Here is a 15,112-nt window from a genome sequence, read left to right on the forward strand (position 1 = left end):
GCCTGGCTGGTGATGGGAAGATACTCTTGATCTAGTAGGTTGAACGGACCTGGAAATCTTATGATATCCCAGGAGGGACTGGAGCAAGTAGCACATGTAGCGACGCTCGTAAGGACAGACGTGCAGCTCCTTTGTTAGGACGCCGAGGGAAACAGCCGGCACCAGTACTAATCCCCTGACAAACTAGATTTTCTTTAAGTATCTGTCCAAGCATTTCTGCCACATTCACTACATCACATCCCACAACACACGCTGGCCGAATGAGACTAACAGAGGGGAAAGCTTATGCTGTTTTAGCTGATCTAATCAGGAAACACAGTATTATTAACGAGGTTTCTACTGAATCATTCCCTCGCTCGTATTCCCCTCTCCAACGAAGCGAAACATTCTGAGGTCAACGAAAAGCATCGGTATCAGGGTGATCCGTCAGGGGCTGGACAAGCCAGTTCCCACCGGCAGTGTTGCCACGCCCGGGGAAACACTCCGGCAGTGTTGCCATACCCAGGGAAACACTTATTTTACGTTCTCTTCTGATTCGGGATCTTACCGTCCCACATCCGTTAAAGTGACACATATATGAGAATTGTACATTCTTATGAGAATCTAACCCCCTCAGGTATATATCTACTCAACGGACTGAATATTTGTAATTAAGGGTTTCCCTTCACTAGGCAACACCCTGCAAAGAGACATTATTCCAGGAGTATATGGGAAATGAAAGGGATGGAGGGGTGTGATGGCTGGACGAGCGACCCCTGCTAACTGGCTGATCTCCCACCCTCCGCCTCCAAGCTGCCGCCTCCCAAAACTTGTTCTTTCTATATCACCGGTCGGAGAGGCTGTCGCTAGCCTCATTATTTGTGATTCCGCTTATGAATTAAGTAACTGATTGGTTGTGGCTAATCATTGTGTCCGAAGGAGCCAGAGGGTCAATTGTAGGGTGTGAGGAGCAAATAGATGCGGACGGGTACTGATTGACTGATAATGTCTGGGCTGCCGAGTGTGAGGGATGAAGTACATTTAATATTCCATAATGTATGTATATACATTTTTTCATCTCTATCACTCCAAACTGCCGCAGTGTGCCAATATTTCCTAACAGAAACCTGGTTTGAGTAATGATTTAGGAACAGACGATGAAATAACAATAGAAAAATAATTCGATCGAATCACGGACGTAAAACATCATTGTGCATTACGGGTTATATGTCAAAGTTCCATTAGGCCAAGTAATTGCAGAAGGAATGTTCAATTACAGAACGTTACATAAGCACTAACCACAGCCTGCGTGATGCTGACATGTAATTTCATCCATAAGGAAATTGTGTGGTCGTGTTTGGGGTGTTAGCGTCATGGAGCTTCTAAATGTCTCTAGGACTTAACATTCGGGAACACATCTTTTAGGTGAACATAGTTTGACAGCTGTTTGCTCGAAAAGTAACGGAACACAACTAACGGTTGTTCAACATGAAATCCACACTCTTGGCTGGAGGGAGAATGTGTGGAGACGAGATTGACGTGTTTTCAGACGTGTCCGAGATGCCTGTTTCATATGGAGTCAGCTGTGACCCACCCCCTCATTTCCAGCGAGGGCTACGAACAACCCCCCCCCCCGTCACCCACCCCCACCCCTCCACACACACACACACACACACACACACACACACACACACACATGTCATCAGACCGAATACTATACGCCTCTGTTCTGTTGTCATTGATGCCACCTCCAGACTCTGTGGACGAATCAGGTACATACAGCCTGTGAAATCACTCAAACATTTTAAAGTGAAATATGAACTTTCACTGAAAACACTTCGCACTCTAATTTCAAGTATGATCAGCGTCTATGCCATAAGCACCACCTCTACACTCGTTCTAACTGTTCAAGAGACCAAATTCATTTCATAGATTATCTCAAAGTTGAATCATTCCGCTAGGCGAATACTGTATACTAAAACAAAAGATCTTAATCCTTTCCAGAAGAGTCCCACTCGAACAAAGCCTCATGCGGGACTAAATCGAACTAGAATAAAACTCTTGAAAACAAAAGTAGGATTTAGCCAGTGGAAAAAAAAAAGAAATAAATACTGTAACACAGCTCGTCTTTTGCAACACCTTCCTGAAATACCAGCAACAGATCTGGCCAAAACCCTAACGCGACAAAATCCCTCAAAGTTTTATACGTACAACAAACACAGCGACACACACACACACACAGAGCCTCATCCCGCTTGGAGCGCCACAGTGCAACCTGGTGTCGCTATTCTGAATGATAACAATGCAGCAAGTCTCAGGTGCCGTATAATGATTTCCGCTCTTTATTTGTCGCATTTCTAGTAAATCTCACTCGAGCTTTAGTTCTTTTTTCTAATCTCCGCGAGTGTTTCAGTCGTAGATAGATAATCAAATAGATTTTGCAAGGAAATCAAGTTATCAATTCTTCTAAGGTCGTAATTTTCGATCACAGGAAACATTTTACGATACTCAAACAATAAGAACGTACCCACCGGCACCATGAAGTTACCTCCTGGTGAGAACACGTGTCTGCAACATCGAAGATTGGGTACGAATACTCGAAACCTGCCAGACTTCTCAACACAGCCTTTTTGGCATTAGATTATTCCTATCATTATTATCATCACTATTACCACTTTCTCCATATATATATATATATATATATATATATATATATATATATATATATATATATATAAGAAAGATATATATATATATATATATATATATATATATATATGTATATATATATATATATATATATATATATATATATATATATATATATATATATATATATATATATATATATCCCTTACTATGAACATTCATGGCATTCTTATCTTCAAACTGAGACATTTTTTTTTTTCGAATGCACAATGATCTTGCACTGCTCAACAATTTCTTCCTAAACTTTAATCTTAATGACAATCTAAGGTAGAAAATAATGACTTCAAATGATTCCAGCCAGTACTCAGCCGGGACACCGATGCCCAGGAAACGTCAGGAAGATACCACCATGAGCCTGGGGGGCGGGAGGACTTCCAGGGTTAGTTTTGTTTATGCTACTTCGATGAGTCATGAGAGTAAATTTACAGCAGGTTTAGCGCGTAAAACCGGTTGTGTGTTTACTCGAATGACTTCCTGCCAGTAGTATACACGAGTGTAATACTGGTTTCAGTCTTATAAATCCTAGTTTCTCGTAGAAAATCTAGTTAAGAATAAATTCGTGCGAGTTTCGTGTCGTCGAGTGATATGTGTAAGATGGATGAAAACTTGTGTTTGTAGATTTGATGCCAGTAACTCCCTTATATCTAAGGCAGAAAGAAAAGAAGATAACTTAAGGTAAGGAGTGGAGCTTGACAGACACTGTAGCGTTGGCTTGTTGCGCCGCTGTCTTCCTCAGTAACCCGCCCGATACCTTGGTAGTGGTACCACTCTACTGTCGGGCACTACGAGCAGCGGGACGAACGCCAGCATCAACCTTATCCTCTACACACAGGAGGCCACTGCCTGCATCCAGCCAGATTGCTCCTGTAAGCAGATGCGGCAGCGAAGCTTGGCTGACACGCCATCATAATGTGTCGAGTCAATACTGACCTAAGCTCTGTCGCGTTGCATTTCTCCACGAACTCGGGGATGAGGAAGAAGAACTTCGTGGATCTAGATCTGATCGAGAGATTGGTGGAGAAGCGTGATCTATCAACCACATACGAGGGTAAAATCTCTCTCTCTCTCTCTCTCTCTCTCTCTCTCTCTCTCTCTCTCTCTCTCTCTCTCTCTCTCTCTCTCTCTCTCTCTCTCTCTCTCTCGTTTCATGTTTTCTCCGCCATTATGAGGAAAACTGCAAAGGAAAGCAGAGAGCTTACGTCTTGTTAATGTGAGAGAATCATAGTTTTTCACGTCTTTACAATTCCCGAATTGCTTGCCAAGTCACATCAGGAACCTCTCTCTCTCTCTCTCTCCCTCTGATAAACGACTCAGTCATCACCCAGAATGGCATGAGATTCTACAGGGGGGAAACATTATTCTCACAATAGCTGCTGACGGGCTTATGCAACCCTTCCAACTCTGGATGTCCCGCGCGACTCGCCACAACATTCAGGGGGTTCTGATGAGCAAGACAAACCATACGTCTCGGATCAGCGTCTTATCCTGTCTGCTCAGCTGCAACCTGACTGTGATTCTAAGGACGTTCCTCACGGCTGCAGATGGTGCTGGGGGGATGCAGCTACAGCTGGTGCAGAGCTTAAATGTGCGTATCTTGCTGTGAACTGAAACGTGATGGTTGGAGATAGAAATATATGGGAGTCTTTCGGTGCTTCGACGCTGCTGTGAAATTTCCAACAGCTTTTAACATACGTAGTAATGTTGTTAGCTAGGAAATCAGCTAAAAAAATATAATCAGAATATCGAATGAATTTACACTGGTACTAATACTACGGTAAATAACAAATTGTCATAAATCATAGTCTTCTTGTTCTGATACCTTGTTGTTATTGATGTTATTTACATTATGAGTAATATTTCCACTCTTCACTGGCATGACTGTAAAACTAATCTTAAGAGTTGTTGATAAGGTAATCAACGAATCTCATGTGTTACCTGAATGCAGAATCGTTTAGTAATGATAAAAGACATAGTGACACGGTCGTTTGGGTATTTGAAAAGCTCTGTTAAGCATGCTATTGACTAGTTTCTACCTTTTCCAATGGGCAGTGTAAATAATATAGTGATATTTCATGTTTAGGTTCTCTCTTGGTGGCATTAAAGAACCTTCTCACAATGCCTCTGTATCTCCAAATGTCTCGTTGCGTCATAACTCCCCACACGCCAGACTCGAGACATTTACGTATATCAAAGGCCAAATGAATGTCGCAATCCTGTGTTGCTGGGAGATCATACCTCGGCCATAATCCATATTGCTATATTTGTTTTTCTTGTCTCTCTCTCTCTCTCTCTCTAGAAATATCTTTTTTTCTTACTTTTAAAAGTGGAGAACCCATCTCCAGTTTCTTACTTCACTAACTTCCTTTATCTGAAGTTTTAGAATCGGTGTTGAGAATTTCATCGTAGCTTTCCAGAAACACTTGTCACGGTGGGAGTTTGCTCAGTTAGGCTGACGTGGTCAATGGTAGATTATGCTCCTGGTGTCGACCTTGACGAAGCTGATAGAAGAGCGCAATTACTCTTGCTGAAGTGGGGAGTCATCATTTTACGCTGAGGCTACAGATCTCTTGTCAGTTTCTCTCTGTCTCTTTCCTATAATTGAGTTCCTTTGATGAGATCTCACATCGCCACCAATACCCCGGAGCTCCAGAACCTACCAAACTTTTCTTCCCTTTTTTTTTTTACGTTGAAAACGACGTCACTTGCCTCCCCTTGATGTCTTAATGGCCAAAGTTCCGGACGAACTCTTGAGGTTCTCCGGCAGCAAGTTCAGCTTTTCTGGACGGTCTCCAAGTTCTGCGAAAGCAAGTTCAAGTTTCGATTGGTCTCCAAAAAGCAAGTTTCAGTTCCGGTCGGTCTTCACTTGCCTCCCCTTGATGTCTTAATGGCCAAAGTTCCGGACGAACACTTTAGGTTCTCCGACAGCAAGTTCAGCTTTTCTGGACGGTCTCCAAGTTCTGCGAAAGCAAATTCAAGTTCCGATTGGTCTCCAAAAGGCAAGTTTCAGTTCCGGTCGGTCTTTCAAGTTTTCTAGCTGGAACAGGAGGGTCATGTTAACCGTTTTCTAAGTAGTTTTCTGAATAACTGAAAGAAATGCGATCATTTGTACTTAAAAGCTTGTTTGCAAAAAGTTTAAGTTAACTATAATCAACGTGGCTTATGTAACAGGTAAAGAGTTGATAATGTAAACAGTTGAGTTCGGTCTCAGTCGGTCTGTCAACCAACCAAGCAGTTGGTCGGTGTGTCACTCAGCCATATCATAACAAACGTCAACATCTAAGTCTATCATCACTTCTGCTTATAACATCATTTTACATCATCATTAACGACAGCACGTACAAACATCACTTAACCACAGATGAATGACAGAATGGCTTATGTCATAGACAACAGCGTTAATGCTTCAGTGAATGTTGTTCCCACGACACAGGTGCAAAAAAAAAAAAAAAAAAAGGAACTTGCACGAAACACTTTCACAAGACAGACATGATTCCGGTGTGTACATGACCTCCGTGGCCTCGGGCGGGGAATGACCAGCAACGAATGGCCTTATTACCAACTTCCTGCTTTTGGGTCAAATTCTTAATATTACGAAAAGTTCAAATTCATTAAACGACTGTCTCAAATACATCTTACCATTGTCTCGAACCGAATTCCAATTTTAGTCCTCATGAGTTATTTTCATGTCGACGGTGACCCTAATATTTATTTTATCTGGGACGGAAATTTATGGATTTAACGCTTACGTGTGAATTTATTGCCCATTACGTGTTGCTCTGAATTCCGCTCGAGGGATAATAATTGTGCTTCATGGCCCAACTTAGCTGAGCTGTGTATGAAACAGGTGTGGGACGATTAGGGTGGTGTGTATAATCTAGACCAGATATGAATGGTTGTTGCCAAACAGCACACCTGTTTATTCATTCGTCACCAGTGGAAACAGTTCATGGCAGATGTAAAAAAGAATGTATACATTACTAGTGTAAACAGTTTATGAATTACAACCATAAAGTTATCGATACATCATCTTTTCAAACACTACAGGTTGCCACTGCAAACACTTTACGGGCCACCATTGTAAACAATTTGTGCACCACGGCTACAAAACTCATCTCTCACCACAGTAAACACATTATGCATCCCAGACGTAAACAGTACAGGGTGATATATCAAACAGCACTTTAACCATTGCGTGTCCTTCGTTAGTCACCACTAAACAGTTTGTCACCACTGTGGATATATTTTCTTCATCACCATAAACACTTTATTGGTCACAACTTTAAACGTTACTTGACATCACTGTTAAAAAATTGTCACAATGGAAATAATCTTCCCACAAAATTTGCAAACCGTTTATACACCAACATGTAAGCTTTTTATATATATATCCTCACTCCATGCAATTTAAACGGACCAGGAAAGAACTATATAAAGAAATTTGCAGCGATTTTATATTTGAACTGAAGTTAGCTCCCCCTCACACAACACTAACGCTCTTACCGGAGGCCATGGTGAATTCATATACCACGGTAATAGAGCCTGTTATTCGGTCGACCGGTCAGCGTTACGTTACTGCGTGACAACTGTGTGTTGTCTGGTCTCTCTCGACCAACCTGACGAGCAACTCCGGGTCGCGAAAATAACCTGCAGCTACAGCTTACCTGGGATCAGAGCCTAAGCCCACCCTGGGATATGCAAGGTATTACGGGCTGTATTGGTCTCTGCCCGAAGGCATATATTTGAATGTAGACTATGGTGCATTTTAGAGCCTTCGTGCGGCGGGCTGGCGGCGCGGCCAACCACAGCGTCAGTAACGACTCTGAGATTACCCGCCATAACCGACACCTCCAGCTGGTCGGCTCTGTCTCCCTCCTCCTGACTTACAATATTTATATTTTGATCATATAAAGACAAATACAAATATAACTTAATCATCTGCTTTAAATTCGTTTTTTATTGATCGAGGATGTAAGGTATGTGTACGTGTAGGAAGAGAGGAAAGTGATTGGCTCTCAGTGAATGTAGGTTTGTGGCAGGGGTGTGTGATGTCTCCATGGCTGTTTAATTTGTTTATGGATGGGGTTGTTAGGGAGGTGAATGCAAGGGTTTTGGAAAGAGGGGCAAGTATGCAGTCTGTTGTGGATGAAGAGCTTGGGAAGTGAGTCAGTTGGTGTTCGCTGATGATACAGCGCTGGTGGCTGATTCATGTGAGAAACTGCAGAAGCTGGTGACTGAGTTTGGTAAAGTGTGTGAAAGAAGAAAGTTGAGAGTAAATGTGAATAAGAGCAAGGTTATTAGGTACAGTAGGGTTGAGGGTCAAGTCAATTGGGAGGTAAGTTTGAATGGAGAAAAACTGGAGGAAGTGAAGTGTTTTAGATATCTGGGAGTGGATCTGGCAGCGGATGGAACCATGGAAGCGGAAGTGAATCATAGGATGGGGGAAGGGGCGAAAATTCTGGGAGCGTTGAAGAATGTGTGGAAGTCGAGAACATTATCTCGGAAAGCAAAAATGGGTATGTTTGAAGGAATAGTGGTCCCAACAATGTTGTATGGTTGCGAGGCGTGGGCTATGGATAGAGTTGTGCGCAGGAGGGTGGATGTGCTGGAAATGAGATGTTTGAGGACAATATGTGGTGTGAGGTGGTTTGATCGAGTAAGTGATGAAAGGGTAAGAGAGATGTGTGGTAATAGAAAGTGTGGTTGAGAGACCAGAAGAGGGTGTTTTGAAATGGTTTGGTCACATGGAGAGAATGAGTGAGGAAAGATTGACCAAGAGGATATATGTGTCTGAGGTGGAGGGAACGAGAAGTGGGAGACCAAATTGGAGGTGGAAAGATGGAGTGAAAAAGATTTTGAGTGATCGGGGCCTGAACATGCAGGAGGGTGAAAGGCGTGCAAGGAATAGAGTGAATTGGAACGATGTGGTATACCGAGGTCGACGTGCTGTCAATGGATTGAACCAGGGCATGTGAAGCATCTGGGGTAAACTATGGAAAGTTCTGTGGGGCCTAGATGTGGAAAGGGAGCTGTGGTTTCGTTGCATTATTACATGACAGCTAGAGACTGAGTGTGAACGAATGGGGCCTTTGTTGCCTTCCTAGCACTACCTCGCGCACTTGAGGGGGGAGGGGGTTGTTATTTCATGTGTGGCAGGGTGGCAATGGGAATGAATAAAGGCAGACAGTATGAATTATGTACATGTGTATACATGTATATGTCTGTGTGTGTATATATATGTATACGTTGAGATGTATAGGTATGTATATGTGCGTAAGTGGACGTGTATGTATATACATGTGTATGTGGGTGGGTTGGGCCATTCTTTCGTCTGTTTCCTTGCGCTACCTTGCTAACGCGGGAGACAGCGACAAAGCAAAATAAATAAATAGAATATATATATGTATATATATATATATGTATATATATATATATATATATATATATATATATATATATATATATATATATATATATATATATATATATATATATATATATATATATAGCACAATCTAAAATGATACAAGATGGAAATGAATTGGATGAGTCTTATACATAACTGCGTATATGGTCTTAAAACTACCTTCAAGACTTCGGGTGACTGGTTATAACTTGATCTAAACGACCTCTATGATCCTAGCAATTGATAGACCTACAGACCTAATAACTGAATTACCACTTTGTTGTAGAGCCACGTATGTAGTGAAAGCATTCATTGTCTTTGAATTACCCTGAACACCTGAAGAACTTATAACTAAAGTTCATCTGTTACGGCGACTCTTTTGCCAGGAGGGTACTGGCGTCAGAGATAGATAGATAGATAGATAGAACACCTAAAGAGGTCATTTAGATTTTTTTCGACTGGCGGTTCCAAAATGATGTTGTCGTCCTAAACGACTCGGGCAGTCGATAGGAAAGAAGCCGAAAGTCTTTCAACCAGCCATTCTCATAACGTCTTCCTTCTTCAAGGCCTCTTATACACCAGCAGAACCCCGCACTGAGGAACGGGTTGACGTGGTAATGACTCGAAACTATCACATCTTAAAGTCTTGGTTGTGATAAGCTGGTCGAACTATGGGTCAAATGCTGTAGAATGAAGAGGGTAATCAAACGAAAAATGGATAGACTAAACTAAAAAGCGTTAGTTTAACTGCCCATGTTAAAACTATATACAAACACAAACACAACTGCAGACATAACTCTTTCTCTTTCTCCTCCCCCCACACAGACGTGTGCATGATGCATGCATGTTTGTTCTAGCTGAGGGTACTTTCTGGAAAAAGGTCGTCAGAAAAGTCTGTGCGTTTGGAAAGGATGGAATGACCAATATATCTGGAAACGTTACAGATCTGAAACATCATCACTCACTTACTGATCATCAAGTGAAGATGATCTTTACATGCAGACAGACAGGGAAACAGACAGACTGACAGACAAGTACAAGATCATGTCCAAGAGATGGGGGCCCACTGCTGTAAAACTCCCTCCCAGTAAGGTTACAATGGGTACTTAACGAATAGATAATTACGTAGACTAACAGCAACACTTATGTCCCGGTCATGGGACGAAGGATAATAGAAATGATCACGAGATGGCTCTACCAACAGCCTCATGAATGAAGAACTCCCGTCGGTTGACGTGTGGCTGGGTTAACCATGACGGGGGCTTGAAGCGTGGCCTTCATGTCGACAAATCATCAGTAACATCTCGATTTATATCTCAAAAACTAGGGTGAATCTGGCGCCATTGTGGTGGATGACAAGTTATTTGGCTCAACCTTTCCTTGAAGCATCTTACTATTGTCATCAAGAGCTGGTGTTATATTTCTTAATATATATTTTCTTTTGTCTTTTTGACACAGTTGGAACACAGCCCCCCTCCAGCAGTAGAAATGAGCTCAACGGTGTGAACCACTGAGCACGACAGTATGACCCATGAACACAACGGTACGGCCCTCAAAACAGGACAGTATAGCCATTACGTGTGATAACCTAACCTTGACGTTACCAACCGGTCGCTTGAAGGTGATAAAATTCATTCGAAAGGTCATTAAAAAATGGTCCTCACTTTTAAAAAATATAAAACGAGGGCGAGGCAGGTCCATTTAAATGCATTTTGAATATAATTGTGTTGATTTTATATCGCCAAATTATCATAAATGATAATGATGACCTTTATCACGCACTACGGACACGTCAACATCACTGATTATCATCTCAAATGTCACTTAAAGAGCAGATTCCCTTCTTGTCTGTGACAACAAACAGTTCCTATACGGTCTGGTATGACTTCTTCTGCCTCCTTCACTCAAGGTGATACGGGGCGTCTCCACCACACCGTCCATGACCCTTGTATCGGAAATGCTTGCAAGAGAGAGACGTCCGTGTTGATCGCGAGGACGAACTTTAGTTCTTTTCACAGACGTGAAGCAGCGTCACTATGAAGACAGGAATGACCTTTCAGCTTGTCGAAGATTTGCTTGCTGGTACCTTCACGAAGACGTAGATAGATAGATAAGAGGTTCAACTAGCGGCTTTTGGCTACTGTATCTGAGGCACTGTCCATGTCTTGGCTCGCTGTAAGGCGCAAGGCAATGTGAGGAATGAATGCGTCCCTGTAAGGAGGAGGTTTCATTAAAGGCATTACCACATCTTGCCACCAAACAAAGGCGGAGTATGTTTCTCTTCCTCTGTATTCATTGGCAGCTACAGTATCGCTGGGAACGCACACACACACACACACACGAGAACATCGTCGTCCTCAGCAAGTACCTGAAGGCAACAGGTGAGAACCTTGTACTGAGGAGTGTCAGTGTCAGTGAGGTGGGGAAAACCCTTGACAAATCGATCGACATTCGATTGCAGTGCGGCCTGCAGGGCGGGTCATGCCAGTCACTTTACTGTCGACGTCTGAAATCATTTGTGGCTCACACCGTCCCTTGTGGTGTTCCTCATCAACCACCTCCCTCAGACGAGGTTCCGTTTGCTACTACTTTCAATCTTGTCTTGATGGGAAACGTCTTTGATCTATCTACCAGTCTTATTCTTAAGGTTTTGCTTCCCTGCTTTTTTCTTCTTTTCGAGTAAAATTCTGTGGTTTGGCTTGTCAAATGCCTTTGGCAAAATCGAACATAAGAAGCGTCCATTGCCTATCCTTGCAGTAAAGTTTCATATATTCATAATTCATATATTGCAGTGAGTTAATAATCTGGTTTCAGTATATTTTTCTGGAGAGCGAGAGAGAGAGAGAGAGAGAGAGAGAGAGAGAGAGAGAGAGAGAGAGAGAGAGAGAGAGAGAGAGAGAGAGAGAGAGACTGTCCAAGGCTAACACCCAGAGGAGTACAAAACTAAAAACATTGCAATATACATTACTGATTTTGATTTTTGCAGCTGAAGCGGCTATTGTATAGTGCACCCCTATCTATCGTGTGGACGGTGGCGCAAAAGAGGCTACAGAGTGCACTACAGGTCTAGGGACTGAGTCTTAATGACTGAAATACATTACAGGTTTCAAAGTGAGGAAAGTGTTAACATGGTTTAGGCAACATAATGAATGATGTGGCAATTTACATGGTAAGTGATGTTTCGAACAGATAAACATCAATGACTGGATTATGTATATTATGATTAACATAAAACCATTTACAATATGTAAAGTTATGATGCTTCTCAAGCAACCGAGGTGTGGTAAGAATCATCTCTGAATTCACTGATCTTAAAGGAGTTAAATAAATGGTATTGGAAGGTGGTGGGAATAACTTTGTTGGCAAAGTTTGCATTTGTTCAGGTCATTATCAACAGAAGGGGCAAACTTCCATGAATTTCTGTGACACAACTTGTACCCAGCGACAACAACAAGGACCGTAGTGACTATCTGGAACCATATGTAAACATTGCTCTTCTTGCATGTGATTGTGGTAGTGGATGGACCTGTGTGGATTTCACTTGTTCTGAAATTCAAGAAGATTTTCTTCGTGTTCTTTCTGAATGATGGTTTTTACGGGTATTAGTAGGTAAGACCCAGAAGGTAATCAACTTAATCCTTTAAGGCAGATATTATGGCTAATTGATCACCTTTATCATGCATACCCACGGAAATAAGAGTGTGTGTGTGTGTGTGTGTGTGTGTGTGTGTGTGTGTGTGTTGTGTGTGTATGTATGTGTGTGTGTGTGTGTGTGTGTGTGTGTGTGTGTGTGTGTGTGTGGCGGAGTCGTCCTCCCCTGAACTCGCGTGACCTCACGCACCCCACCCACGGAAGGATGTGGGTCCCCAACACCCTCTCCTCACACTGTTGCCGCTACCTTGCATTGCTTGCGCGGCGCTTGCGCGTGTGAAATAGACTCCGAAGAGATGACGATATTCTGAGACTCACGAAAGAAATATATACCCCTATCTATCGTGAAGACTCATGCATTCACAACATCACGAGTGACATGAGAAAGAGCCATCTTACGTGAGATCGAAGTATCGTACTTAAACATTCATACAGCTGGCCCTGAACGTAGCCTCTGGTCTAGCAGCACTCAGCTCACAGACGCACAACTACGCACAAGCAGGCAGACGTGTGAGGGTGCATGGTTCCCAGGTGGCGTGCAGTCCGTTGGCACGCCTGGAGCGGGGCACAAGAGCGACGGCGGGGCTGCCAACTGCACCATAACAAACAAATCTCTCCGCGAGCCGTTGTTGGCCGTTCGAAAACAAATGGCTGAAACACATGTCAGTTCATTACATAAATAACGATACATTTTATGTATCCCTTGCTCAACCTCCCTTTCTTTTGTGGCTCCTACTGAAGCGTTCATATATATACCAAATTTGCTGAACCAGACCTGAAATGAGAATATAATTTGGTCGAATACGACAGGGAAATCAACCGAAAGTCTAGAGGCTTAAAGTCTTTCATGGGAGGTTTCTTTAGCGATTCAAAAGCTGATAAGTTGGGGGTAAAGTTTGGGGGAAAAAGTTAGTCTTTTTTCTTATCATTGTGAATGCAATGTTAACCTCTAGTGTAAGACGGAATTGCAAACCTGTGACTGACCCCTTACGGATCATGTTAAACTCCAAGGCCATCATATCCTTGAGCAGCCCCGTCATTTTCAAGGTAGTTGAACGTCTGACAATGAAACACTATCGCTATATCTACCCCCACCCTTATTACCGCATCTACCTCCCACACTTATCACTACATTTACCCCCATCCTTATCACCGCATCACTATGTCACCACACGTTCTAACGAACACCATATCTACACTACGCTATCTTTATGTCACCACACAATGACCACACCATGCCAACACCATCAACTACCTGACTGCCACCACACTATGACCACCTCATCATCCCTACCCCACCACCATACTATGACCACATCATCACCACCACCCCACCACCACACTATGACCACATCACTACCACCACCGCACCACCACACTATGACCACATCATCATCACCACCCCACCACCACACTATGACCACATCACTACCACCACCGCACCACCACACTATGACCACATCACCGCACCACCACACTATGACCACATCATCACCACCACCCCACCACCACACTATGACCACATCATCACCACCACCGCACCACCACACTATGACCACATCATCACCACCACCGCACCACCACACTATGACCACATCACCGCACCACCACACTATGACCACATCACCACCACACTATGACCACATCACGTCTGCAATGTCACAGTATCACCGCCGCTCTATCGCTCCTCCACGCCTCGTGTCAAGGTGCACTTAGCGTGGGCTGACAGTAGCCGTAACCGAGGTTGCTCCGAGGGGTCGACCACAGTGATTGCTTCACATAAGACGGTCTGGTCCTGGGAGCCAGCCAGTCTGCCTCGGCGGAATCCTGGGAAGACCGTCTATACTCCTCCTTTGGTTCGACTCTCCATAATTTCGTCTTTAATAATCCAGTTCTCGACTCTGGTGAACAAGAGTTCGAACCCGTTCGAAGCATGTTGGGGAACTGCTTCATCTACAGATGAATTCTTGAAAGACCTATATGATACTTGGTCAATATATATATATATATATAAGTTACTCTGGGTCCACAGGTAAGAAACATGAAAAATAAAGAGAGATGGAGGAAAGATGCCCCCGCCCTCCACCACTCTGCGACGAGAGATGATACGCAAAGAAGACAAGCAGATGTAAGACATAAGAAGAAAGCGTTAAAACACGCTGATAGACGACCCAGGAGTCCTTCAGAAAGATCCGTGAAACGTATCAAATTTCTTGCTGCTGGGGGAATGCCTGGATCCTGCTGCTGGGGGAATGCCTGGATCCTGCTGCTGGCGGAATGCCTGGATCCTGCTGCTGGGGGAATGCCTGGATCCTGCAGCTGGGGGAATGCCTGGATCCTGCTGCTGGGGGAATGCCTGGAACCTGCTGC

Source organism: Panulirus ornatus, chromosome 43, assembly GCF_036320965.1.
Source record: "Panulirus ornatus isolate Po-2019 chromosome 43, ASM3632096v1, whole genome shotgun sequence".
In the NCBI taxonomy this organism is placed as follows: domain Eukaryota; kingdom Metazoa; phylum Arthropoda; class Malacostraca; order Decapoda; family Palinuridae; genus Panulirus; species Panulirus ornatus.